The sequence below is a fragment of the Lonchura striata genome, chromosome 14 (genome assembly GCF_046129695.1).
Source record: "Lonchura striata isolate bLonStr1 chromosome 14, bLonStr1.mat, whole genome shotgun sequence".
Classification (NCBI taxonomy): domain Eukaryota; kingdom Metazoa; phylum Chordata; class Aves; order Passeriformes; family Estrildidae; genus Lonchura; species Lonchura striata.
In genome coordinates this window covers 14,761,887-14,788,263 of record NC_134616.1, presented here as the reverse complement: position 1 = coordinate 14,788,263, position 26,377 = coordinate 14,761,887, and the positions used below count along the sequence as shown (strand labels likewise).

Sequence of the window (26,377 nt, the reverse complement as noted above, 5' to 3'; positions counted from 1 at the left end):
CCTGATAATCTCCTTATGAGGAAAGTTGAAGACTGTATATGTAGCAAGGCTTAACAAGGCCATGGGCAGGGTATACACAGCAGGTATAAAGGTATATTGGTCTAGCTGGAGCAAGACACAGAACTAATGGAAATACTGCTGTGCAAAAAATTATTAGACTGAAATTTTAAAAATATGTAAGCAATGAAAGGATTTGAGTTGTTAATTTTAAGTGTCCTCTTTATATTGTGGCCAAACAAAAGAAAGCTTTCCATTTTAGAAGCAGCTTTAACAATTCTTATTTTTAACTACATTAAAAGATAAAAATACAAGGAAAGGAAAGCATTTTAAAAACAGTCATTGCAAAACATGATGTCACATAATGGAAGACCTTTTATTAATTTGAAGGGTATAAACTTAAAAGCCAGATATATACTTAAAAGCCAATATATATTTAGAATACTTCAGTAATGATTCTACCTGAATGCTAATACGAGAGGGCAAAAAGCTTGTACAAAAAGGTATGTTTACTAAATGGATACATTGATCCCTGAACTTTAGATAGCATTAGATTTTAATGAGTGATTTGAGAAGCCTTAATTGTTTATAGTTGTTGTCAGAACTGTAAAAAAACCCTATGAATTTTTATTTACAGCTTGTTTATCTCTTTGTAAATGACAACATTTTAAAAAGAAATTGAACAAAACCAGAAAAAAAGTGCCTCTGATCAACACGAATGGCCATCTTGTGTAAGGCAGTAAATGCATCAAAACCTGAGTGGTAAACTTTTCTGTCCTGCTCAGCTGAGAGGGAAGGAAGCCAAACATACTTTTAACAGATTGTCTGCTGCTCTTACTCTTAATTTACAGTATAACTTGAAGGCCTCATAAAGGCTCACTGGCTCAGCACTGAGTTCTGAGCAAACCAAGACCATTAAAATACTCAAAGCCTCTGACTAGGACTGAGCAATCAGACAATGCACATGGGCAGAAGAGAACGTCAAGGGCCAGAATAGTCAAAATTATTCCAATTACCAACTCAGAGCCAACTCAGATTTGCTGTGGAGAAAAGTGGGTGTCTTGGTTTGGAAAGACAGGTGTCTGCTAAGGAAGGCAGGAGTCTCCCCTGAAATGGAAAAATGTAAACTCCTTCCCTCTGAATTGTTGTAAATTTGAAACTGAGGGGGGCTCTCAGGCAAAAGTATGAGAGCAGGAATAACAGTTCACCTCTCCCACAGCTAAAGAGCTTTTAAGCATCTCACCTAGCATGGAAAGAAGAAAACTAGTTTTCAGTCTGACTAATATATTGAAAAAAAAAAATCTTACTTTGAAAATTGGCAGCACTGCAGAATATTTGGGCCATTCTGCTCCCCCACTAATTTTGTTGCTTACATTGTTTCTGTACATCACTTATCCAGGGGATGAACACAAGTATATCCAAGTACCAAAGTGCCAGAGCTCCCAGCTAATTATTTGAGAAAGCCAGTTCATGAAAAAAGTTGAATAACAAAGAAAAGGCAAGAAATTATGTGGGGTTATTTTTGTAGGTTTTTTTTTTTTATTGTTGTTTTTTAAATTACGAGTGGTAGACAGACTAGAAACCAACATTTTTACAATGCTATTTTTTTTATTTCAGACAGTCCATACCTGGAGTCATTTTAGTTCTGCCCTTTTCTACCAACATCCCACTTAAGGCCATGCCTTGGCCTTCTCCTTGCTGTTTTTGGGTGCTCCATGCAGACTGGCACTAAGCAGAGCCACCCACTCGAACTGGCATTGTTTGGTCCAGACTTGTGGGCTGCTCCTTGGCTCTGGGCTGCAGATGGAAGAATCTGCTGTGCCCAATTTTATTTTTGCAATGATATTGTGGCAGTTGAACTTCTTTCTTTGTCTTCAAGTCCCTTAGATTTTAAAAGAGTGAGATCTCTTTTTTTACCTCAGACAGTCTGGAAATTACAAATAAAATCACAGCTATCATTGAAACTGCAGATTCCAACTACACAGGTTTTTAAAATTACACTTCAGCAGACTGTATTCAAAAGAAAAGTCTTTTCAAAAATGTAGGTTTTTAAAAAATGTACTACAATGTAATGGCTGTTTTTCAAAATGTAAACCATCAATATAACTGAAAAAAATAATCCAGGGATTTGAGTCTTTTTAGACTGCATATACGTAAGAAAAAATCAACAGCTAAATAAACTACTAGCATTGTACATGACTAACCTGATGCAGAAATACGTATTTGAATAAACAATTCACTGAATTCAAAGAGGTTTTTTGGGGAAAGTAGCACTGTCTATATTAACAAGGGTCCAGAGATTCCTACAGCTGATGATGCTATTTTGCAAATATTAACATGCCACTATCACAGATTTAAATGAGGTCCATACACAGCAAATTAATTGCTTTATGAAAGTGCTGTATACTCATATTTTTCTTTAATGTTCAATTTTATAACACTGGAATATTATCTATATTGCTGCTATAGGTAATATTATGCAAATAAATCTAAAAACTCAATGTGGAAATGAACAACTCATAATAAATCTTTTAAAAACAAACATTTTAGTAAAATGAAGTAAATTTCTGATGAAAGTAACAAAATGAAATGCTGATGTTTGGATTAGTTTTATAATTGGACTTTAAGGCAAATATTGCAATTACTGTTCCAACCACATGCTGTGTTTCCTGGTGAAAAATTTCCCATCTTAAACATCCTTATTTAAAATCAATTCTTATTGCCTCAAAGAGAGGAGGAAATGGATCTATATTAAAATCTGTGCTCAAAATGCCTTCTTGCTAATATTTCTTCTGTATTGGAAATATTACCTTTCTATTTAACCAGTAATGGAAGCTTAGATTTTACTAAAAAACAAGCAAACAAAAAAAAACCCACCAAAAAAACCCAAAAAACAAACAAAAAAAACCCCAAACAAACAAACAAAAAAGCAACAACCCACCTAACTGCCAACTAAAATTCTTCTTCTCAATTCACCTTACTCCAGAAAACACAATTGGAATGTGAAAAGTAGACTTTCAAAAATGGGCATTTTTAAAATTCTTGAAAGCCCTGAGTTGCAGATGCAGAATGATAATTGCTATCATAGTATAGTGAATAAACAAAAGCAATTTGCAATTAATTCACTGGAAATAATCTATAATATTGCTGCTGTCATGAAACTGCATTTTTGAGTATATTTTTTGTGAGCAGAATAATGGAAGGTTGTACAAAGGTTGCACAGGAAATGTGGCTCTAGGCTACAATCTGAGCTCTCAAGCATAGGTAAATATTTTAATCATAGGTTCAAAGACTGGCTATTTAATGTCAATATACATCTCAAAATTTCTTCTATTGAATGAAATGGTAGGGCAACAAATCTGAAAATTAGTTGCATATTTCTGGAATTATATTGCTTTTTCCACCACTGCTCAAACACCTCTTTTAATAAAACAAGGATTTTACCTAAAAGTTCAGTGTGTGACATGAACTACCTCAAACTTCAGAGCTGTTAAAATCTAAATTTAGTTATTCTGTTTTTAAAAACCATGACAAAAAAATACATCTATGAAGTCTATGAAATCATAATGCAGTACGGCTGACTATTTGCAAGATTCCAATGAGATCTAGATGTAGAACAAAAAAAAAAAAATTAAGTGTTTGTTGTTGTAGTGGATCACAAATTAGAATAATTTCCATGGCAACACTTCTTGTCTTCTCTCAGTAACGACTGCCCTGTTTTGTGTGCTCTTTATTTAAAATGCAATCTTTTACATGCTATGAATTTCTTCCCTACATTCTGAAAAAAAAAAAAAAATCCAAACCCGAAAACAAAGCAGCATCTTCAATAAGTCATGTCAAAGGTGTAAAAGAAGTCCAGGAATTACCCAAACCCATCATATCTCCTAACTAACTCCAGATAATAAGGTTAAAAAAGTTGTGCGTATAGAATACGTTCTGCTTTTTGTCTGGAATTTTGTTTGGGGGAGTTGGATCATGTGTATAAAGTGTTATAAGTTGAGGCGAATAATTTGATTCAGCCTGTTAAGATCAATTAATAATTTTATTAATTACAGCAAGCGATAGCAAGCAAAACAGCGCTGGGTTCAGCTGGGAGCCTGGCTCCGCCAAAAGCTGACAACCTTTCCTTCTCTTCAGTCCCTTTTTATCTTGCATGAGTGGGGGTGATGAGTCTCGTTCCACCGTGGTTATCAGTCCTAAAAACAATGGATTTCACAAGTGGGGTGGTGTGTCTCTTTCCACTGCGGTTTATCAGTTTTCAGTAACAATGGGTTTCCACTGCGGTTATCAGTTCCAGCCAGTCCTGCAAAATCTTTCACAATCTTTGTTTGTGGTTACCAGTCAAGCCTGCAAATTCCATGTCCCGACTTCCCCCCCTTTTATCCTAATTTCATACTTTTGATGAACAAACAAGTCAATGCAGTTTCTCACATAAAGGGTGTAACAGCAGCTCCGTATAGCAGGTTTGGGGGCTATTTTTCCCTTCAGAAATTCCCAACACTAAAGCTCGCTCCATCCCCACACTTCGACCCTTCCAGCGCCTCTCTCGGCCCTGCCGCAGGCCCCGGGCCGCCCCCTCAGCGCCACCGGCCCCACCCACCCCGCTCCCCGCCAATCCCGGCCCGCCTTTCTCCGCCCCGCCCAATCACAGCCGCCCTTTCAAACGGCCCCGAGCCCGCCAAACTCCGCCCCTCAGCCCGGCTCCTCCAAGGCGCAGCTACCGCTCCTACCGCCGCGGCTTCTGGAGCCGGCGGGGCCGCGCTGCCGCTGCCCCGGGAGGTGCTGCTGGGGCCCGGGAAAGGCCGGCGGGGGCTCCTGTCCACGCACCGGCCGGGAGTTCTCCCGGGGATGGGAGCGAGCGGCGAGCGGGTGGGAGCGAGGCCTGAGGGGACGCGGGCTTCGGGGAGACGAAAGGGCGGGCCGCGATTGGTGGGGCCGGGCTCTGCCTCGGGCTGGGATTGGCTGTGCTGGCGGGGCGGGGCGGGACTGGCCGTGCCGCGGGGTATAAATGTGCGTGAGTGGGCGCCGCCCTCAGTCTGGCTGTGGGTCACCGAGGCGGGCGGTGCTGCTGCTGTGGCAGCGGGAGCGGTCCGAGCCGCGCCTGGGGCCTTGCGTGGGCGCTGTTCTGGGCCGGTGCTGCTGGCCCGGTCCGGCCTCCGGCGTGCCCCGCGGGGGAGAGGCCGTGACCCCCCTGCTCTACTTTGCGGGGGAATAAGGCAGTGGCGGCGCCAGAGGCCGGTGCGGGGCCTTCCGGGGTGGCAGGAGAAGCGGCCGCTGCCCTGAGACGGCTCACTGAGTGCTGGGTTGTGGCCCCGCGGGGTTCTGGAGGTTAAAGTAGCATGAAAAATACGGGCTATAAACCCATTTTGCTTTATTATTGCTTTGTTCTACTTTCACTTTCTGCTACTACCACCTTCTGTTGTTTTAGCGTTCTAGATACTAGTCTATGATTAATGTATTATACTATGGCATTACTGGATTTTTGGTACTTGGTTTTTTTTTTCTGTTACTGGATGCATGATGCCCATTAAGTAAAGGTGGTCAGGCTGAAACACCAATTGTGTTCACCTACACAGGACCCAGCCCCAAAGTGATGTGGAACTGAAATAAATCCCATGGGGAAGGGGCTGCAGGAGGTGCTTTGGGACCTTCAGGCCCCAGCATGATACCAAGCACAAACCAGGAGTGCATTTCTCAGGGCTGTTCATAACCAGCCCCAGAAGAGCCAGGCTGCTCCCACCAAAGTAGGGGACCCCCCTGGGGATGGGTAACAGCTTATAGATATGTTTAAGTGATGACAATGACTCATTTGTGGCCTTGTCAGCAGCCCCGAGGTGCAGTGAGAACCAGGAACAGCTTTTAGCTGGAGGCAGTGGGAAGATGAGAAGCTGGAGCTCAGGTAGCAGAGCTGGTTGACAGAAAGATGGAAGGGCTGGGGACAAAACTATTTTAGGACTGGGATAGGGAGTGTAGGGCTGGGATGAAGATGGTGGGATGGGAGCTGAAGTGTTGCTGAGCTGGAGCCATAAAGAAAATCCTTCACTGACAACCTTTTCACCTGGCAGTGCTGGGAAGTTGTGGAGCTGGAGCTGAAAGATCAGAACTGGCAGTGAAATAAAGCTTGTGGGGCTGGGATAAAGACTGGAGCTGGCACAGGTATGCAAGGGAAGGGGAAACAAGGCAAGGGAGGTGTTGGTGAGGCAGGGCATGGGAAGGTTGGGCTGGGCAAAGCAAGCAGGTGCAGGAAAGGAAGGTGAGGGGAAGGCAAGGAAGGGACAGGGGAGGCTAGGAAATGCAAGGAAGGGTTAGGCAAGGGAAGGCGGTTCAAGGGAGGCTAGGAAAGGCCAGGGGTTGCTGAGAAAGGCAAGGCCTTCATTTGTTATAAGCAGAGGGTGGTGTAGTGACAGGGGATGGGGAACAAAATCCAGAGGTGCATTCTTTTTTCAGTCTTTAATGTCAGGGCCAGTTGTCCTGAGGATACCCAGCCCCCAGAGCTGGAATGTTGAGTTGAGTGAAGCCCCTGTATTGTAAATGCAGGTGAACCCAATGGGAAGAAATGACAATGTCTGACTCAATTCAGAAGGCTGAATGATTTCTTTATTATAACTATGCTAAAATACATTAATATACTATATAAAAAGGAAGACAGTAAAACTACATACTACTTTCTCTAACTCTAACACAACTAGTGACCCTCTCTGAGAGTCCAGACACAGGTGGATTGGATTGGCCATCAGGCTCAAACAATCCTCACCAGAATCCAATCAAGCATTCACTTCAAGTAAACAATTCTCCAAACACATTTCACATAGGAAAAACAAGGAGCAGAAATAGAAATTTTCTTTCATTTCTCTCTGTGCACCTCTATGAAAAATCCTGAGAGGGAGATAAATGTGCTTGCCACACCCCTGTGACCAGGGCTTGGTTATTGATGTGCTCTGCCAGTTGGATACTCATGAGTCTGTGGGCTCTGATGGGATCCACCCCCCAGTAATGAGGCAACTGGTGAGAGAACTTGCCAAGCCACAGATGTAAGATGAATGCAGGAATATATTCAGTTTAAATGTAAAGAAAATCCAATCTCCCCTTGCTACCTGCTATATACAGGGTTGTCTTTAGTTTGAAAAGACAGGTATCTGCTAAGGAAGGCAGGAGCCTCCCCTGAAATGAAAAATGTAAACCCCCTCCCCCTGAATTGTTATAATTTTGAAATTAAAGGGGCTCTCAGGCAAAGATATGGGAGCAGGAATAACAGTTCTTTATTAGGGAAGAAAATAAAAAATAAATAAACAATACAGTAATACAAAACAGCACTGTCAGAGTCAGAATCCAACCTGACACCCTGTGGGTCAGGGAGGTGGCAGCAGTCCCATCCCAGGGTGGCTCAGCCCTCCTGCAGTGCCAGCTGTGCTTCTGCTGGAGCAGGATCCTGCACAAGGGGGGAGTTTTCCTCTGGAGCTCCAGGGCTGGGGGAGATGGGCCTGGGCTCCTCTGGGAATGCAGTGGGAAGAAAGCTGCTCCTCTGGGAATGCAGGGGGAAGGAAGCTGCTCCTCTGGGAATGCAGGGGGAAGGAAGCTGCTCCTCTGGGAATGCAGGGGGCAAAGGCTGCTGTGCTGTTCCCAGGTCAGATTGGATCCAGGTAGGAATGTTTGGCTCCTCCCCTAGGCAGAGCATCTCCCGTGGGATGATGGAATTTTCTCAGCCATGCAGGGACACTCAGTGGCCATGAACAGGAGATAATTAATAATTAATGGCCTATTAACAGAAGAGATCTCCCAGAGGGAGGATTGGTTGTGGAAGAGATAAAGAAAACTGCCCAATGAACAGAAGATAACTGCCCCATCAGATAGGAATTTCCAACCTAAGACAAGAGTACTGAAAAACATTAAGGTATATGGAAATGTACTTGTTAAGGAGATTTTAATCTTACAGCCTACCTTGTAGTAATGCATTTGTTACAAATTAAAGGAATTCACTAAAATGCAACTAAAATATCATCTTGTGTTCTGTGATCAGGACTCTAAGGTACAGTTTTTGGAGTATAATGCAATTGCCTGTTACACCAGCATAACAAAAGGATGTAAACAAGTTTCAATTTCAGTATCCATGCCTACTGCTTGAAGTAAAAAATTGTACTAACTGATCTAGACATTGTCCTATTAGAAGGAGACATGAGAAACTTTGCTGATACCTTACAGTTGTACGTACTCTACCGGAACACTAAAAGGTAAGGCATACACTGCTTTAAAACTACTAGTGGCACAAGATCATGTTTCTGCTTAATGAAGAAAATAATATATGACTCATCCAGAATAATGGGAATATATTATAAATTCCAAAGGAAGATTTAATGCATCTCTGATCTCTAGATAATTATTTTTAATTAAAGCAGGTAAAGTGAGAACAAATAGAGCTATAAGGGATAATTATTGAATGAGAAATATGTCAGTCATATATTTCTGAGCACAATTATACAGGGATAAATTTGCCATGTTATGTTGCCTTTTATAAGATGTTAGAAAGAATCTTACCAGCACATGTACATATTCTAAAAAAGGCCTTGAGAACTTTAAGTTCTTCCCAAATTACATTAATAATAGGAGTGCCTCAAATATACTGAACAGCAAATAGAACTATTAATCTCAGGGGCTGGCTGACAGCATATATTTCACCCAAGATTTAACAGCAAGAGAGAAAAGGCCTGGATTTGCTCTTCTAAGTGACCTTGCTGCTGCTCTGCACTTGGCTATGGGGAAGGGAATTTCCCTTGAAATGCAGGGTGTTTTATGAAAAAAGTGCCTCCAGTTTTTTTATTAACAGCTTCATAATATCAAATTAGATAAAGCAGTTCAGCTTTAGGCACATCACATTCCTGCTCTTCTCAGAACAACAGAAAGCTCATCATAAGGTGGCAGAATTAGAAATGTGGGCAGCTTGATGCCCTCCGAGTCAAAAGGGAGCTGCCAGGATCCATAAAGGGGCTGTGTTATTTCAGGCAGAGGGATCCAGGAGTTAAGTTAATGATGTAACCCTGAGCCACTGTAGTCACACTCATCCCAGTCATGCTGCCCTTTTCCCCAGAGAGGAAAAACACCATTTCTGCTGCAGCTACTCTCAGCACCAAGCAGCCTGTGACATTATGGTCCATGAACAGGACAGATTTCAGCTCATCTGCTGTTGCTTTTAATTAGTTTGTTGTACCAGTTTCAGCTTTTCCAACATTCCCTGTGCTTTAAGAATAAGCAGTATGTTAACAGGGGTACAAGAGGGTCAAGTGGTGTTAAGCTCTACAAAATGAAACAGCGATTCTTTCTGATAGCCAGAACTTGCCTTGGTCTGCTCCAAATGCCCTGCTCATAAATATTGTGTTAACACTCACTACAAAACACTGCTAGGATTTCAAATGTGATTCTGTATTAGAGTTAAATGTTTTGCCATGTCATAGCCAGTCACAGGCAACAACACTTTTAGCAAGCCTTCTTTAGAACAGGTAGAATACTTCCCTGCAGTCAATCTCACTCTTGATGTGCAGACTTCTAATTTCTAGCCAGTTCACACTTGTCAAATTTTGGGCCAGCATTTTTCTCTAAGTTCTCTTACATTCCTCTCTACCTTTAAAGAATGACTATGTCTTTTGCCAAAACAAACTGACTTTTTTCCTCCTTTTTAAAATAGGACAGTTTTCTTACTTCTGGAAATCTCACAAACTCTGTTTAATCCTTTATTCATCATTACTCAGCATGAATGATATGAATTTACACAGAATCTCAGATTAGATCAGTAATTTTCTGGTAATGTTCAGCTATAACTCACCTGCTGCTTAAACAGTAGCATAAATGAATTCAGGGTATTTCACAGAGTTCATTCCAGCTATAGGTTGGGTAGGAATAAATTAAGACTCGCAACTCACAACTCATCCTATATTGTAGCTTTTTAAATGTTAGTTACTAATATCATAATAGCAGACCACTACACTCTGTTTCTGTTTGATGTAAAGAAGACACATTTCAGAATTATTCCAATGCATCAATGATATGTTATGAGACTTCCAACTCATGGGGACATTTTGTTCTCAGTAATAGCCATGGGAGTTACTGAAGAAGACAAAAACAGCATCTGTCCAGATAAACCTATCTTGTGTTTTTGCTGCATGGTGGCTGAAAAGGTTTTTTACTAAACAAATTTAAAGCAATCAAACTAGTTGCATGATGAAATAAACCAATTATTTAATAAACACTTAAGACTAGAACTGATTGGGACACATGAGAAAAAATAAAAGGAAAGGCTGTTGGAATATGTGGTTCATATGATGCCAAAATACTACAAAGTTGGTATCTGTTCTGTTACTGGGAACATTTTTTGACAAAAAATTGCAGTGAATGTGCCATCAGCCTGCCAAACTCAAATTTACCCTGGTTCATGGAGTGATTGCAGTGAGACTCAACAAGGGGAGCTAATCCATACAACAAAATGCTCTTCCTTAACTAAAATTGATATTAGCTGAGTAGGAATTAGAAGAGCAATATAATATTTTCCTGAATATTTTCCCTGGTTTGTAAAGTAAAAGCAACAACTGTATGAAGCTGTTTAAGATGGAAGACCTCCTGCCTATGTGATGTATTATGCAATGCATGCAGGGCTTGTCTTAGAATTAAAATGTGGGTGGAGGGTCAAAATGAATAGAACATAAAATCAAGACACTTTAATGAATCGGTGTAAAAATACAGTTTAACTTTATTCAAGGCACAGTGCATGAGACTGCTTTCTAAATTTCAATTTTTACTGGCTTCAAAAAGAGAAAATCACAGCAAGTACAAAGGCTGTGGTTCTCATACTAATGTGGAAACTGTGCAATTTTGTCTTTGTGTAAAATAAGTGTAAATGTGCTCCTGAATATCTGCTACAGATTCTCTTTAAATGGAAATGTCAGCAAAGAGTTCAGAGATGAAGCAGAAGTAGAAACATTTCGAAGCCCTAATGTGTCTGTAAAGAGCACAGGAATAATTTTTCTAGAACACAATGAAAGCCCCTCAAGGTTAAGATAACAGAGGAATGTGAGTGAATCACATACCAGGAATAATTTGAAATGTAGCTTATATCTTAATTGTCACAAATGCAGAAGTAGGTTTATTTCTGTCTGTAATAGTTGCATTTCCTGTACAAACATCAGTTTGAAGCTCCATCTGTTGCCAAGGACCTTTTGAAAATTTGTGTTTCTTGCCTCATTTTTATGAGTCAGACAATGTACATTGTTGGTTTAAGCCAATTATACACAGAAATGCTTTCCAGATAAGTGTTTACATTTGTAAATTTAAGTTTTCCTTTTGCAAATGGTAGCTTTTATAAGCTGAGAATACACTTTCCAAAGCATTTCTACTAATAAAGCTCAATATTTCAAGTAGTAACCAAATGCAAACAAAAATTGAGCACAACCAATGTGTATCTGTACATTGTATGGACACAATTTTGTACATGATTTTCTAAGGTCTAAGTAGGAATGACAAAATAAATAGCCTAAGGTACACTATTTATTGCAATATTAAACTTAACTGTTTGAAGAGCATATGCTGATTCCAGAAAATGTAGAGGCACACATATTCCAAAATACAAAAATGCAATATTTAAAAGCCTTCAGAAGATTAATTAATGATCTGATTTTGGCCTCACTTGAAGATTTCACAGTAGGTTAAAAGTGAGTGAAAGGAACAGGTAATGCAGGGATAATAGCAATGCTACTAGAGCTGCTCCTGAAACAGGTGTTCTTCATCTCATTTAGCATTTCAGAAAATCACTGAGTAGAACACAATTAAACTCCTATTCCTTACTCCCCAACCAAGCCACATGTCCCATAATAACAATCCTTTACTATTTATTGTTCCTGTAATTATGATACTATAAATTTTTATTATATAGTTTTGTGCTCCTGGAGGAGCCTGGGCAGCTGGAGGTGTGGGGAGCTGCCCTGGCTGGAGGGGAGCAGCGCTGGGAAGGATCAATCCCAGAAAATGAGCTGAGAGCTGCCTGGGAGCAGCTGTGTCTGAGAGTGATTGTGAGGCTCTTGGTAAAACGATTAATTATCTGATACACTGCTGGGGAAGAAGCCTGGCTGTTGAAGCACTTTGATGTGGCTGATGGCTGGTTCTGAGGAGATGGAGACCCTGGGATTTGCTGCTGTTCTGAGTTGTTTCCAGAACTGTCTCATAGGAGTGTATAAGAGATGTAAACCAATTAATCTTATTTACCAGTGAAATGATGTGGATAAATAAATCCAACAACAGCATTAGGCATGTGTGTATTTATTTTAACATCATTTAAATATTGTTAGCCTAAGAATTGTGGCTGCTAATTATTTTGTGACCACATCTGTGAAAGGACATGCTATGGATAAATTCTTTTCCATACATTTTTGACAGAACAGGTTATGAAGACTGTAGAGGGAGGGCTTCCTTCCAGCCAGACTGATTCTGCTGATGCACTGTGGGACTTCTGAGTCACAGGCTGGGGGTGGAAGTGCTATGTCTACATCAAATGGCATTGAAAACCTTTTCCCTGCAGAATTCTCCTTGTTTTCTGCCTTTTAATTACAGAAAAGAGCATTTTCTTCCTCATGGCTGGTTTATTTTGCTGTTTGTTCTGTTTTGTTTGGGTTTTTTAACAAGTCAGGAAGGAACTTTCTAAGTATTAACTTGTACTGGTACTTGTCATGTTGTCCTGTTTAAGTCTGCAGAAATTGTGCATTTCTGTAATTGTGGAACTCCTTTGCCTGTGACTGAGAAAATAACTGTGACTACACATCTGTTAGGAACAAAACTTTTAATTTAAGCAATCAGGCATCACACATGAAACCTGTACCACAAGGAGAACCTGAGTTTTTAGGTAAATATGTTTCCAGGTGCTCTCTGTTGTGCTATTTGTGTGTGCACCTGCAGGTCACGGTAAGAGTTCTTTGTTGGTAGGGCTGAAGAGGGAATTCAGACCACAGTACTGTGTTTTGAATAGTAACATGCTTTTTTGGATAGGACTTGCTGAAAAATGAATTTAAATATTAAATGTATCAAATTTCAGATTAAGAAACTCTGTGTGTTATGTGTGTGTCTGAACAACAGCATGAATTTACCCACTGAAGGATTTCTCTAGAAAAGGAACCACCTGCCTGTGTACTCAGGTACCCCTCAAGATTTGTAAATGCACCACACAAAGCACTTCCCCTGCTTGTCATACACTACTTTTTTATTTGACTAAAAGCTCTACAGGTTGGTATTTCAATGAAAAGCTAAAAGGTTGGACAATGATTAAAAAACCCAAACCACAGAACTGTTTCCTGAGCTATGAGAATATAGAAAAATTTAAAAGGTAGCAGGTCAGGTACCAGTTTGCATTTTAAGCCATGACTCTTCAGCTTATTTCAGTGTTTCATGGATTTTTTTTTTTTTTTTTTGGACAATACCTTGTCTCTGTTATTTCAAGTAACCTTCTTGCACTGCTAAAGGAAATAGACTTGACTCATACCTGATTTCAGCATCACCTTTTGAATCCCATAATCTTCTTCTATTACTCCTACTGTGTCAGGTTATAAGTGGAGCTTGTCTAGCATTGGTATTGTGAGAAAAATCAAAACAACAACAAATCTCCTCTGTTTTTTTTTTTTTTTTTTTTTTTTTTTTTTTCCCAGCAGCATTATTACTTTTTGTTTTGCTCCTCCATAATGTGCAGCATGAGGTGCAGGAAGTGGGCTGGCAGTCCTTGTGAGAATTCCAGAATGGGGGTTCTGGGCTTTATGGATGAATTTTGAATTTTTTTATGAAATTTGCACACACATAGGCAAATATTTCAGCAAGTATTTCTGACTCAGTTGAATGCAAGGTCGGGATTTTATATCTGTCTGGAAAAAGTTTTGTTCCCCGAAGCAACCCTGTCACTTCCCTGTTGTTCCATATGCATTTATGAGGTGCTAAACTGGACTCAGGGAATCTTAGTTGTGCTGTCTCTTGATTTCTGTTTTTTGTCAGGACTATTAGGTGTAGTTTTTTACTCACCTGATACCTTCCCAGGCTACAAGGGGAAACTACCTCTTTCTGTCAGAGCCTGCCTCTTTCCCAAGCTTAGTCATATTTCAAAGGAGCACTGAAATTTGCTGTTAATGCTGTTAACAAAATGAATATTTCATACCAAGATGAACATGGGTTCTGAGTCTAAAAGATTGTGTAGTACCAAACTTTAAATTAGGAAGTGAAATATATTTAAATTCTGTTGAAGAAGGCTCTGATTAACAGCCATTAGCAGTAAACTTGGCATTTTATTAAAAACGCATGACAAGCTCAGGAAGAAGTCTGTATCTTCCCAGAAGTATTTTTCTGTGTACATTTGTCTTCTTTTTTATTCAGTGACATGCTGAGTACCTTACAGAAAGTTTTATAAGTACCTGCACAGTCTTCCCAGTGCCTGGATGACAAACCTGCCACTCCCAGCAGCTCTTTTACCTGATACAGCCAGAACTGCTTTTAAAACACTTGAATTTTGTGCTTCTGTGCAAGCTATACCAAGGAAGTACATAATTTATGATGCATTCTCTGAATCCTATCCCTGTGCAACTCATCTTGTACTTTTCTTGCTTTCAGGAAAGAAATTATATTAAATTTAGAGTAACTCATTGCCATGGCATGCTCCCTGATTAGCAACTCTGGCCACAGAAAGAGTGTGCAGCACCTCCTAAACTTTGTTTTGTACTTAGACCCCAGAGAAGTAATGTGGTCTGTGATCTACCCTATAACTGTGGCCCATTTTTTTTTTTTTTTTAATTGAAGATTTATATTTTATGTTTACAAATATGTCATTTAAGGTAATGACCTTTAAAAAGCATATGTGCCTTTGTGAAGGTACAGACAGCAAAATTAACATTCAAGAAAGAGAAAAATAATATGCAGTATTTTCTTTCCAGATTTACCCACGTAGAGATTGTAAAATTTTATTTATGTGTTTTTAAGAAGTTGACAAATGTACTCCTTGGGTGAACAAAAAGTAATGAAACCTATTTCAGAGATATAAGCTGAAATGTTGCTTGGTTTTGCTAGTGGTGAGATAACTAAGCATTGAAACTAGAGGCAGCAAAGTAAATATTTCATATTCTAAGACATTAAGTGTCAAGAAGATAAATGAAAATTCAAATGAAACTTGTTAGCAGTGTGTCAACTTTAGAAAGTCCACAAACAATAGTAAGGTGGTGTTATTACTTTGGTTTTCTGCATGTAAAATAACATTCTTTGGAGAGCAACTTGATATTCACATGGCTGGCTCATAGCTGGGACTGTTAAATGGGGATTGGCCTGTGGATGTTCTCAGTTCAGTCAGAGAGAGAAGAGAGAGATTCCTCCCAGGCCTAGCCTGGGGAAGTTAGGAGGAAGAATGAAAACAATTATTATCTCTCTATCTGTTCATATTGTTTGTAGATATGTTCTACCACAGTGTGCTATTCACACTGCACCAATGGTGTGAAAGGTTTTTACTTTGAGACCAATCATATTTCACCTTTGTGAGTTACATTATAAAAGAGATTTACTACTTTCATTAAAGGCTCTTTTTCACCTTCTGTGACTTGAGGCTTTTCGTCCATCCCTGACTCAACAGCGACATTGGCGTACTAAGTGTTGGTGGATTATGGCTGGTGCAAATTATTCTCCAATTATATATTCTTGTGGAATAAAATAAAGCTCTGTATATAAACTGATCAGATTTGTTGGATATTCTTTAAAAACACTGCATTTTTATGAACTACATCACCAAATCAAAGCACTTTTCTTTAGGATACAATGTAGGTCTGAAAGCTAGGTTGACTCTTTAAGTTGAAGACCTTTGTGTGGTGTACAAATAAAGCATATGGTATTTGATTGAACAATAATAATCATAACAGCAAACCAGATTAAGCAGAAAACCCCTCAGAATTAAAGAACCAACAGAATTATTATTGCACACGTACTTTATTTAAAGATTTTATTTAAAGATTCCTATCATTATTTGTCTGTTGTAAGTTTTACAGACAGAGCTTATTTCATTCAGCACAGTCTCTTGCACTGCCAAACAAAGAGATGTGAGTTTAATGCATTCTTCAGGAACAGCAGTTTTGTGCATCTTTATTTAGGAGGAGAAACTCATCTGTTCCCATGAATTATGGGGCTTTGACTTGCTTCTTTAAAAATCTGGCTGCAAATAGAACTAGCAGGTTATTGAGGCCAGAGTGGAGTTTCTGCTGGCTGGTGATAAGAGGAGCCTGGCAGCTCGGGCATCTGATAGAGGGAGGACAGACTGAATGTCAGCACCGTAATGTGAGCAATGGCAGGAAGGCACTGAAGGCAATGGTTTGCAAAAATTTCACTTGGTTGCTTCCAGTGTGGTTCATTTTCTGCCATCTGCTCCAAGACATCAAAACAATAAGATGAAACATGCAATTATCTGCATACGTCATTTGCATAATGAGGATAGAGATGTAAGTTGTCTAGCTGTTCAGCCTGGGCCAAACCAGGATGTTTAACTTGTCAGTGACCTGTTCTCTCAATGTTAACACATGGTTGAAATACAAATCAAACCTAGAAACTCAGAGCTAGGAGTAAAGAGCTGTGCAGAGAGTAGAGGGACAATTTCAAAAGTGCCATATTTAGTTGTGAGTTGATTGAATTATCCACTGTGTAACAGCTTAATTTCCATGCTTTAAAGAAGTTGAGGACATCTAGAATGTGCATTGTAAGCCTGTGAGAGTGAGTTAAAACCGTTTGCAGGAGCTCTCAGAGAGAATTTGCCAGAAATCCCCTGCAGCATCACCAGGAAGCAAAGATCTGGGGGAAGCTAAAGCTGGTTCATCAGGGTACCTGGGGCTGTCAGATGTGAGGCAGCACAGGAGATCAGCCAGTGTCAGCCAGGAAACACCTTCCTTGTGCCTCGGCTAGGCTGCACTCATGGTCACAAGGTATTTTTATTTTGCTTGCTTAAAGACGAAAAACTCCAAGAGAATTTTATCCTTGGTGGTTGTCTAAAAAAAAAAAAAAAAAAAAAAAAAATCACTTACAGCCTCATGGCTGCAGCTGTGGATGCAGGGAGTGAGAGAAGTGATGTTTTTAACCCTAACCCTTACCCTGCCTTTTTCAGGCATCACTGCACTGTCAGTTCATTCTCACCTCCCCAGAGTGATGCTGAGTTCGAAATGCTAGCGGTGCAGCCAGTCGATTTAAAAAGCAAACTCGTGGTTTTAACATATTTTTGCTCGTTGTCGATCTGTTCTAAAGGCAAGGGCCGGCCGGGCAGGGTGAGCCGGGGAGCTGCACCACACGGTGGCACTGATGGCTCGGCATTATCAGCGCAGAACGGAGCAGAAAATCTCCCCGTGCCCTCCCTGGCGGGCACAGCCGGGGCTGGCACTGAGTGACACGGCCTGGGAGAGATCCCAGCACATCCTCGGCTGGGGAGGGTCGTGGAGTATCTGTAATTGGGGGAGCTAGGCTTCAGTGCCTCTATTTGCCCTGTATTAATGCCTTCTCTACTGATTTTGAAGATTAGGTTAAATATCTTATATTTCACCATTATTATGTTTTCTTTTTCCATTTTTTTTTAATGCTGCTTTTCTAAAATGCTGATCAAAATAAAATGTATTTTGACTCAGTTTTGATTAAGAAGCTGATGGGCAAGGTGTTCAGACCTGTATCCCCTTTGGTCACTTCTTGAGTGCAGGACTGAGTAAGTTGTCATTACATTTTTATAGGGCACAATATGTTTGTATTACTTTTTCTTGTAATTTTATTTCATTTTGCTGATTGGATTTCTCCCTACAAGTTCATATGGGGAACTAGAAAATAGCTTTAAATTCTACATTAATCTGATTTTATTTTTATCTCCAGCATGCTTCCTTGTATTAGGATCAGAGAACAGCTTACAGCATAGCCAAGATGATCTCTTACTCTGTGATTGAATCGTTTGTACTTGGCCTTGAAAAATGTTTCTTTAAATGGATGCCAACATCCTGGGACAGCTTGTTTCCAGTTCTCACTTACTGAGAAGTGTCTTCCCGAAATGAATTTTTTTTTTATTGCAGTATTATTTTTTTGTCAGTGTTTTATTATTATTTCATACCTGTCATACAAGTTACCATCCACTTTGACACTCTTAGCCTTTCCCTTGCACTTTGTGTGACATCCAGAGGACTTCCCTTTACACCATCATCTGTACCAAAAAACCCAGGAACCTGTGGGATTCAACAATCTGCAGATTAGTAGTGCTGAATTGCTTGTCCAAGAGCTACGCCTACAGACTCTGCTAAATCAGGTTTTCTGATTGTAGGATCTGCTGTGTACCCTCACCACTGATTGTATCTTGGGACCTTTTCTGATTTTACTCCCTACTTGGTAATTTTCAACTGGTGCCAGTCATTCTTTATACATTGGAGCTCAGAGTAAACATAATCCCCTTTGCCATGCAGTTTTTTTCTGTTCAGTCTGAAGAGGAGAGGGCTTTGGGGAGAGCTTATTGTGGCCTTTTAGTATAGGAAAAGGGCTTATAAGAAGGAAAGGCATTTTACTAAGGCGTGACAGAAAATGGGGTGAAAGAGGGTAGATTGACTTGGATATAGGGATGGAATTTGTATGTGATGAGGGTAGGAAGACACAGGCTCAGAGAAGCTGTGACAGCCCCATCACTGGAAGTGTTCAAGACCAGGTTAGAGGGCCTTTGAGCAACCTGGGATGGTGAAAGATGTTCTGTCTGTGGCACAGAGATTGGACTAAAGAGGTTTTGGACTACAGTCTTTAAAAATTCCTTCCAACCTGAACCATTCTATGGTACAGTTAATATATCATCTCCAGCTGAGAGAAGCATCCATGAAAAGTTAATCTGTATTAGATCAGTAAGAGGGTTACCAAAATGTTTATTTCTTTTCAAATATCAAGTGTCATATATTTACTTGCTATGCAGTAAGTGTAATTCATGTTTTATGGAAAATATGCACATGCATTTGTAAGATCTGCATATGTCACTAAAAAAAACCTTAAAGTAATTGCTGCAGATGAGAGTTAGTGCTATAATGTGTCTTGGGTTGTAAAATAACATGAGACTGTTTTTCTGAGCTTATGTTTTGGAGTTGGAGAAAGAGTGAGTTCGGTAAAGGGTTCTGATTTATATGGTGATTTTCTCCCCAGCCTGCTGTGCAGTCTTTAAAAAATGTTAATTATTTTGCTGACATGAAAGAGAGACAGGAGGTTGTTTCCCATACAGACTGGAACGAAGTCTGAGGAGAAGGATTTGTATCCTTCCCCATGTTAAGCCCATACATCTGCCCTTGCCTGGGACTGCTTGGGAAAAATTCTTCCAAGTGATCCTCTGGCTTGGCTACACAGAGGTGAAAAGGACAAAATCATGGTGTTGTTCTGAGCTAGGTAAGATGCAACAAAGATCTTTTAGACCTGTGTGAGAATGGCACAGTCCTTTTTGAATGTGGCGGCCTCAAAGGGGTCGTGCTGGCATTTTCCCTCTGTTTTCTTTTCTGAGGCATTCCTCAGAAGCTTGTAGGTCTATACAGCCCTTGGGTTTGGATTATGTTTGCTGTGAACTTGCAAATATTTAGAAAATACTTTTTCATAAAACACAGAGGATGTTTCTAAACTGAACTGACACATCTCAAGTTCTTACAGCTTTTACTTGCCACACTTACATTGTTTTCACATGTCAGAGGAGGGAAATGTTACTTCAGAAAAACATTAATGTTCTGATAAGGCTTTTAAACCTCATAATTAATGAGGAAATCACTAGATATTCGTGTCCTAGATTCATTGTACCTGGGCATTTTACAGACAACAACATCTTGAAGCTGGTTAACCATTATATGCTGTTTTCTTCAGTGACAAGCATATTTTCAGACTTACACAGGAAAATGTATAAGACCTGTGTGATAAGAATTAATCAGAAAGCTGAAGATTTAAGGCTTAATTATAATTCTGTTCCAAAGCAATGGACTGTGGGAGCTGCTGGTACTAAACTGTATTGTGCAAACACTGCATACTGATGGAGTTTGCTTGTCAACCCCAGCGGCATTGCTTTGCACTGAACTTGTTGTTCTGTCACTCAGCTGCATCACGGGAAAAGATGAGTATCTCAGGGGAATGTGATCTGCATTTTTAAGAAGAAAGTCAACCTCAAAGATGCCACAGAAGGACTAACACAGATTAGAGATAGCTGGTTTATTGACTGTGGATTCCGCATGCTTCCTAGGTGATGACACATGTTTAGTTGCTGAAACTTCAGCTGAATATATCAGTTTTTGTGTTTCATTGCTGATGAAATGATTGGTTAAAGAGTGCAGTGTTATAGCATTGGAAACAGTCACTAAATCCAAATGATTCTCAAAACTTTCATAGCTATTCTAAGATTGTTTTCTTTTTTTTTTTTTTTACTGTTCAAATCTTAAATTTGTTCTCCTCCCACAGAAAGAGAACAACAAAACTCATGACAGATATTTTAGTCTAGTGTGTACAACAGCAAACTAGATTAAAACAGTCAAAGTAAAGGAAGTAAGATTTTAGAAAGCTTCTCTTCTGCTTACAAGTCAGAATGCTAGATTATCGTCAGAATAAAGAGGAAAGGGCAAGTCAAGGTCAGGTTGTGACCAAAAACATTAGTTCAGAGCTAAAAGGTAAAATGATACAGCAGCTTCTCAATTTGGTGAGATAAATTCTTTTAAACTCCATTGGCATTAGAAGGACAAATGTATGTCCTTGGGTATGGGCTGCAGGGATGTAATCTGTTTTTTTCAATGCACTTGATGATGAATACAAGTTTTTTCTGGTTTTCTGCTAACAACTATTACTGGACTTTTCAAATTTACCTCAAGACTTTTTCCAGTTATGGGTTTTCTTACTACACATTAGAGTTTCTAAAGAAGCAGCAGAGATGTTTTGCCTCAGCTATTTGTGCTGCAGAAGGGCAATTAAACTGGGAATATTTATGGTGAAGTTTTGTACCTTTGCTTTAATAGATACAACAGTGCCTGATTTTGCTTCTCTCCAACTTTATGGGAGATTGTAATTGATTTTGCTATTGGGAACAAAACTGGGCCAGGCATTTTGAGCTGTAAATATCATTGTCATTTTGAAAATGGAAGTACTGTTAAATTGCAGTGCTGACAATGGATTATCCCACATTAAGCAGATTTCACTAAGTTTTATGTGTAGCCTAGTCATTATAACTCAAGATTTCTATGCGTGTGGGAAGCCTAATACACTATGTTTTTTACATAGTCCTGTATATATGTAAATGGAATTGTGGAACTCCCTTAATGCTTCAATAAATATGCCAAATGTCTGTAGCAACCTGCTGTTCACTGTGCCCAGATTGCTTCTTTGTAAGTAGGTATCAATCTTCAGCACTTGCTGCACTCAGCCTCTCCTGGTCCCTGATCAGGATCCATCTGTTCCACTGTATTTGATAGTGTGGATTTTTTAATGATAGATATAGGTTTCAAAAATGTTAATCTCCAAGTGGTGCCTGATCCCTACTGGGTTGTATTTGTCAGCATAATAGTTTCAAATTGCAAAGACATAAAGTCATGCACTTCTAGGTAAGAATGTGGTTTGTTGCTTGGTACATTTACATAGGCAGGGCAGATTTTTTTTTTTTTTGGTGACAATTTTTTTTCTGAGTTATACCTTTATGAAGCTTAAAAATTACCACTTGATTTTATTCTGATTCACTGGAATAAAGCTGAAATGTTTTTTCTATATGGATATTAAATATTGGAAGAGAACACTGTGTGCTTCCTGGGAAGATAATTTATTTGATTTTTAGACAGTGTATCTTTTTCTTTGATTACTATTTTCTTCCAGAAGTGCTGGACCATGTCTGTTAAAGTGTGAAAAAAGTGGGAAATATAAAGTGAACACTTTAGAAAAGAGTGAAATCTAAAGTGAGCACATACTTATGTCACAAATCTTTGAGGATTTACTTGCAAAGATGATTTGTACAAATGGATTGTTGAAGCATTGGTTCAAATTTAGAAAACATATTATAGGTGTGGAAGTGGGTAAACATACTGGTTCTGCTGGGAATAGTTTTACAAATGTTTTTGTGATACACTGCCTGCACAAAAATTCAGTTTTGTTCTTGATCTGATATGCTTGTAGTAACAGAAGGCATTATTATCTGCACAGAGGCAAATGTTATGTGTGATAGTGAGTTTGGCACTGTCAGCATCTGTGCCTTGAGTCGTGGTTCACAGACATTAAAGCCCATTCATGTTCTGATGACACTGGGATGGCAGAGCTGCAGTTGCCTGGCAGCATGGGGTGTGTGCAAGTCTCCAAAAACATGGAGAGTTGCCCAAAGGGAGAGCCAGAAACAGCCATGGGAAACAGTGCCTGACGATTGGCCTGGCGTGAGAATGGTTTGCAGGTAGAGGTTTTTTTGGGAGAAATGGTATTAAGGATTGCTGTGATTTGAAATGTATATGAACAGTTTTTAAAAATGAAAGGAGGTAAAGAAATATACACGTATGCATTTCAATGCCAGGTAAGGCACCTGTCTAGATATTGAAGGATGCCAGAAGATAGCATTTAGTCCTTTAGTTTAAATTAAATAACCTGAGGCATTCACTTCATGCTCTGAATGGTCATATACCTGGTCTGGATATACTTTGCAACCCTGAGGCAAGAAATTTATCCTGAAGCTTTGTAATAAACTAAGCTTTCCCTTTCAATGAATTATGCAAATCAGCATGAAATTGAAATTCTAAATTGAATATATGCTTGCATATTTTAAATGTTTTCAGGTTAAAAATGAATATTTCATACTCACATATCCCTTATAAATAACATCTAAGACTTGGTTAATAGGATACATAAAACTTCTGAAAGGCACAGCAGGACTGGCATATCAATGGGAGGGACTAGCCATGAATTCTGCAATTTCACAGTGCTGCACAACTTCAGAGAGGTGGAGTTGTTCCTTTGCCATTCACAAAGGGGAACTTCCCTTCCTGGCAAACAGCAAGGACAGGGTCACTACAGACACACTGCACAGAGCTGGGCTTTTTGTCTGTTTGACTGGGAGCTGATTGCACCACTAATTAACTAATTTACTCAGATGTTCAGCATGGTGGGGCCAAGGAGAAGCAATCACTGCTGGTCCTTTTGCTGCCTTTGCTGGTGGGGCTGCATGGGTGACACATCCTGGGCTGGTTGTGCTGTTCTTTGGGGTTCTTGGCTCACACACAGCACTGCAATTGCTTTAGGGCTTCTAACATTTATTCTCACTCTTATTTGTCTTCTCTGTCACAAAATGATCTGAGTTTTTTTATCTCCTCCACCATAAGCTTCTGTTTCAGAGACTTAATTTTTATAATAAATCTCTGTACACCACTGGCATTTGAAATAACTGTTTCAGCTCATAGGTTCTGCTCTTGGGAAAATATTTCAATTTTTAAAAGTTTAGTCATAAAATCTTTGTGGCTTTTTTGAATTGGCCAGAGTGGTAGCCTTATTCTTAAAAATGTTGGGAATCTTTCAATATCAAAATGTTAGCTTTTATTTCTAGGAAAATACTAAATTCAGGAAGAAGATATTTTGATGTACATTTTTTAGGCCTCTACAAATAGTTAAATTATAAAAAAACCCAAAAACACAGTAGAGCTAACCAATGTTAAAAGCAGAGAAGGATCTAATTAGAACACAAAGAAAAGGAAAGCAAAACATCAACCCTCCTCCATACTATAGGGGTGTTATTTTCATACTTTCATTTTATTATCACTTTCTCTTCTGCTTCATCTGACACTGAAAACAGTTTTGAATGTAAATTTTCAACCTCCCATCAAGTACACACTCAGATGTAATAAATACAGAAAACATGCATAAAGAATACATGAAAATGATTTCTTTAGTGCTTTTGCTGTGATTCAGGTCAATATCTGCAATCCAAGTATATACACAATACAGACAAGCTGGAGGAATGCTCACTGAGACAAAAGCTGGTTGACTTTTACACCCCAGCATTGCTCACATTCATCTCAGTCCTGACTTGCAGGTTTGACCTCTGCCTGCCACAGCAGCACTTCTTGCACTTTGGAGAATCTGGCTCTCAGGATGAAGAGGGTCCTGCCAAATGTGCTAATACTGCAATTCTTGCATCCCTTTTTTTACTGGGAATAAAGTCAATCTATAAATAACTTGGAAATTTTGTATTGGTCTTAATATATGGTTAATCATATATTATGATTAGTAATATATGGTTTACAAAAAAAAAAAAAAAAAAAAAGAAGGTCCAAGTAGTATTTGGAAATTAATTTTATTTACTACATTTCTTGTAAAAGTAGAACAGGAAACACAACAGTTTTTCTTTTCTGTACCTAACAGCAAGCACTGATGGGAACTGAATAGCTCTGTATCCCAAACTACTAAAGTATGATATTGATAAAGAAAATCAGGTATTTATTTCTGGCTGTTTTTAAGAATGATTTTCCCAAAGTTCAAAATTGCAGATACCTTGTATAGTGGCATATAAAACCCAACTTTGAACATGTTTTAATCCTGACATATCTGTGGAGGAAAAAAGATAAAAGAACCCACTAAAGATTATTCCTGAAATTCCCATGAGCTTTTATAAAAACCTGTAATAAGGTGAGCTTATGTGGGCTGAGTTAGGTAAAGCATGCCTGAAATTTGCTTGAAACCTAGCATGGAATTCTCCTTTGATATGGGGAATTTTCACTAATAACACCTGAGAAAGTCATTGCACTTGGTGATGCTGGCCCTAATTTTCCCTAGCATAAAAAAAGAGGGAGAGTCTTTCATTTTCCTAAATACTTTGTGAGACCACAATTTTCCAAAGCAACGAACCTACTTTGTACTGCATCCACTGCTCAGACAGGCCATCTATAATGTATGAACTGATTGTTTTGTCCTCTGCCATTTTTACAGAAGCAGCTTTCTAAGCAGAAAATTTGAAGCCAAACCATTTTCTGTAGCTAAAACCAATGAGTGTATCACATTTGACCCTTCCAGAGTTCAGTTTTGCTTTACTTAAAATCTGTTTATTTATGAAATGTTATGGATGTTCAGTTCTTGGTGAAAACAAGCTGAGAGTCGGGGTGGAGAGGTGAAGGCTCTGGGGAGACCTTAGAGCACCTTTCAGTACCTAAAAAGCTACAACAGAGCTGGAGAGGGACTTTTGACAAGGGCAAGGGGGGATGGCCTTAAGCTGAAAGAGAGAGAATTTATATTCAATATTAGGACAAAATTTTTCCCCTAAGGCTGGTGAGGCACTGGAAGATGTTGCCCAGAAGGGTTGTGGACTCCCCATTCCTGGCAGTGCTCAAGACCAGGCTGAATGGGGCTTGGAACAACCTGGTCTAGAGGAAGGTGTCCCATGGTTAGGGGGGTTAAACCGCATGTGGAGGCTGCTTCCTTCCAACCCCAAACCTTCTGGGATTTTGCATAACTGCTCAGCAGCTGTTTGCCCCCCAGCCTGTACTGATGGATTTTTCCATCCCCAGCACAGGACACTGCATTTGTCTTTGTTTCAGCATGAGATTCCTGTCAGACTGTAGCTGCAGCTTCTCAAGGGCACCAGCTGATCCAGCTTGTGCCTGTAAGCCACATGTCAGGGTCTGACAGACTTCAACCCTCAGGGAAATACTGGTCCAGGTTTTGATGTAGATCCCAGCTGCTGTGACCCTCCCTACTCTTTTTCTCAGTTGCAATGAATACTCATAGTTCAAACCTTTGTGAGTTGCTGTTTCTCTGCAAAAACTCAGAAAATCCCAAGTTGCTTTGTTCAATTTCTTCTGGATTCTGCTGATATCAGGAGCTGTAGAATGCCTCTCTTTCCTCTGACAGCCTGATTCAAAGATGCAGGGATGATTATGAGGTTTTATGCTGCTTAGGGTGAGTCAGGTCATACCTACTGAAAACTGCCTAAGCTGCTTCTGCTCTTTCCCCTTGGGACCCACAAAGTGGGAGCAGCTGCTTTGCATGCCCAGTGTGATGCTGTGTGCTCAGCAGATATCACCCACGTTGCTGTGTGAGTACACATCATTAGCAGCTGTGTGCCAGGCAACGTACATCAAAGGGAAGAATAAACTATTCTGGAGTTTCTGGTATCAGTGCTTTCCTCAGTTTATCCACTCTAATATCTTCTCTTCAAAAAGAGGTGATAATGAAAATCAGAACTTCAGTGTGATTGAAAATCATCATGCACTATGCAGATCAGCAATATGGTGACTGGGTATTATGTCCTGGTCTTGCTCACCTCACTGGGCTAGTTTGATACACTTTGGTTCTTTTAATAACAGCTTTTTTATCACTTGCATTCAGTGGTTAATGATATTTATACAAGAAAAACAGCTCCTTGGTCTTCAAA

The 26,377-nt window shown here is 39.6% G+C and overlaps 1 long non-coding RNA gene across 1 annotated transcript; it reads right to left on the bottom strand.

Annotated features, from left to right (window-relative positions):
- Nucleotides 1–4,024: 4,024 nt before the first annotated feature.
- On the bottom strand, nucleotides 4,025–4,965 carry LOC116183636 (uncharacterized). Its single transcript, XR_004148297.2, has 2 exons — nucleotides 4,728–4,965; nucleotides 4,025–4,193 (listed from the first exon to the last, which is right to left on the bottom strand). It is a non-coding gene; the product is annotated as an uncharacterized LOC116183636 (long non-coding RNA).
- Between the last annotated feature and the right edge of the window lie 21,412 nt (nucleotides 4,966–26,377).